General features: G+C 33.7%; 1 long non-coding RNA gene across 1 annotated transcript in view; it reads left to right on the top strand.

The window, feature by feature from the left end:
* The first annotated feature begins 1,464 nt into the window (after positions 1-1,464).
* The window catches only part of LOC111089660, a 7,836-nt gene continuing 6,297 nt past the window's right edge, over positions 1,465-3,003 (top strand). The window contains exon 1 of the long non-coding RNA XR_002613875.1: positions 1,465-1,550. This is a non-coding gene — a long non-coding RNA (uncharacterized LOC111089660). The remainder of the gene's footprint in view (positions 1,551-3,003) is intronic.

The following is a 3,003-nucleotide window of genomic DNA, read 5'->3' as shown; positions in this document are numbered from 1 at the left end:
GAACAATATGTTCTACACGTTAGTCTGCTACCTCTTTCGTAAATTTCTCAAATATTTAAAAGAGACGGGAATAATATGCTCTACACGTTACTCTGCTACCTCTTTTGTAAGTTTCTCAAATCTTTAAGAAGAGACGGGAACAATATGTTCTACACGTTAGTCTGCTACCTCTTTCGTAAATTTCTCAAATATTTAAAAGAGACGGGAATAATATGTTCTACACGTTAGTCTGTTACCTCTTTCGTAAGTTTCTCAAATCTTTAAGAAGAGACGGGAACAATATGTTCTACACGTTAGTCTGCTACCTCTTTCGTAAGTTTCTCAAATCTTTAAGAAGAGACGGGAACAATATGTTCTACACGTTAGTCTGGTACCTCTTTCGTAAGTTTCTCAAATCTTTAAGAAGAGACGGGAACAATATGTTCTACACGTTAGTCTGCTACCTCTTTCGTAAGTTTCTCAAATCTTTAAGAAGAGACGGGAACAATATGTTCTACACGTTAGTCTGTTACCTCTTTCGTAAGTTTCTCAAGTCTTTAAAAGAAACGGGAACAATATGTTTTACACGTTAGTCTGTTACCTCTTTCGTAAGTTTCTCAATTCTTTAAAAAGAGACGGGAATAAAATATTCTACACGTTACTCTGCTACCTCTTTCGTAAGTTTCTTTGTTCAACCATTTTTGTATTCCTATTTCATAAGATTTTTAGTTGTATCAGTTCTTTGAACAAGATGAGAAAAATGTTTTACTTCACGTTACTGTACAATTCCTTTTTTTACGTTTCTCTAATTTTACCAGGTTTGGTTTCTTTTTTACAGGAAACAGCGTAATAACTTTTATAGGTTAACGATAAACTGCTTCTAGATTATTTTAGTATTTATCCTCCCCCCCTTCCCCATTCGGGTTCCATTACACGTATCCATAGTTTGAGAAGTTAACTTGTCAGTAAGAAGTTAAATTCTTAAAACTGAAACATGAACAAAATTTGATATAGTTTTCATTGCGTTCAAATTAAACATTGCTTTATAAACATGTTAACATGAACAGATATTTCTTACTGAATACGACTATTTTATATTTCGTCTCCAAACAGCGAATGAACAATTAAGATGCACAAAAGTAGGCTAAAGACAGACTGGTTAAGTTAGGCTGTTCTCGTGTAGAATTATTTCAAAATTAACTTTAATGGCAATATTGATGTAGGATTAAAATATCGATGATGTATATATTAAATTATAATAACAAGAGTTTTACTTTTCATTTCATTTAAATTACAATGTCACGTTAAGAATGTAAGAAACGTTTTTAGGTTTTCTGTCCAATTTCAGTAACCTTCTTCAGACGTTTCTGTCCATTTGTAGTCAAAACCTTGTGGTTTAAACAAATAAAAATAATATGGAACCGGAAACTTTGAACACATGTCTTAATATACAAGTTATAATGTCGTACTTCTGTTTCTTCTCAGTTGGAATGTCTCCTAACAAGTCTCCCTTGAAGAAAGCTAACGGAGAGGTAAAGAGCGAGAACCTTTCGTTAACCGAACCTGCCAAGGTAACTGTTACTTAATCCTCTTTCTAAGGTTTAACCCAGATTCTTCAGCTGTTCGGAACTTTAGCATTTAATACTCTAACCCAACTGGTTTTAAAATAGTTGCATTTTATGATTCTTGACACTTAAAAATCAAATATTTGCTGTTAAAATGTGAACCCCCTAAATACCAAACATTTAATTGAATTAAATGTACCCAAGATTGGCAAGTGAAAGTATAGAAGGCTATTATTGCTTTTTTCTTTAAATAAACAACTTGTTTGTTGTACACTAGATCAGCGGTTTTACAAAATGTGCGTTGCAAGAGGGCGCTGTAAGAATAAATAATTTTATATTTTAAAATCATATGAAAAATAATTATTATAAAATGTTTGGAAGATACCAAACGAAAACACGAAAAGAGCGCTACTAGACATTACTGGAATATACTATAACAGTAACCCCCCACCCCACCTACCCAGTCGAGCATGGGTCCATGTGGTTATTCTTCAGGTGGTTCGTGGGAACCTCTGGATTAGGTGATATTAGTGTGAGTAGGGTTCGGTAAATTGAAGAACGTGGATTAATAACTTCAATCAGTCAGATTGTAGTTAAAGCTGGAAATGAACTTTCATGGTTGTCCGTTATGTAAAGGGTTAAATAGCCTATTTCGTAATGTGTTATCCATTCAAAACCGCGAGGTGGTAGTTTGGAATAATTGTGATAATAACACTAAATTGTGGGTCTTACTTATAAACCTAACAAAGTAATGTTATCAAAACTAGTTTTTCCTACACAACTTAACCTGTCATGCTTTCCTGCAGAAGACGAACAATCCTGCACATGCAGGGTTCGAAATGTAAAAGATTAACCAGAAGTTCAACGTAACAAATAGTACCTGGTACAGCTAGACGTGGAGCACCCCGATCGTGACTGCTAAAAGATGAAATAATGTCACTCTGAGGGCGGATAAAAAACACCTGAATTACAGAAGGCCATCTACATGGTATATAGTAGATAATGGACTTATACACTGCCATCTATCGGCAGATTTAGTTAGGTTTTCCTGAACAAACTGATGAATTTAATTTCTTAGACAAAGTAAACAAGAAAAGACAAATAATTAAAAATATATCAAATAATTGCATTTTAAGAGAATTTACCAGACATAGAAACATCATAATACGCGCGCACTTGATGGTTTAGCAATGTACGTTGAACACTTAGTGACTTATTACAGAATAGACTTTAACTGTCGATATGTAGAATTTATTTTCCAGTTAGCTATCTTGTTCATGTTTATACGCACATTCGTCTGCTTTAATACTTCATTACTGTAGGCTGTGAGCAGTGTTGTATACGATACATGAAAACTGTTATATACAATACACGAGTAGTGTTTTATACAGCACGCGAGTAGTGTAAAATATGAGTATTGTTGTGTACGATACACAAGTAATATTTTATGTAATACACG

Source organism: Limulus polyphemus, unplaced genomic scaffold (assembly GCF_000517525.1).
Source record: "Limulus polyphemus unplaced genomic scaffold, Limulus_polyphemus-2.1.2 Scaffold6943, whole genome shotgun sequence".
Classification (NCBI taxonomy): Eukaryota; Metazoa; Arthropoda; class Merostomata; order Xiphosura; family Limulidae; genus Limulus; species Limulus polyphemus.
The sequence above is the reverse complement of the archived record's forward strand: the minus strand, read 5'-3'. Positions and strand labels throughout refer to the sequence as shown.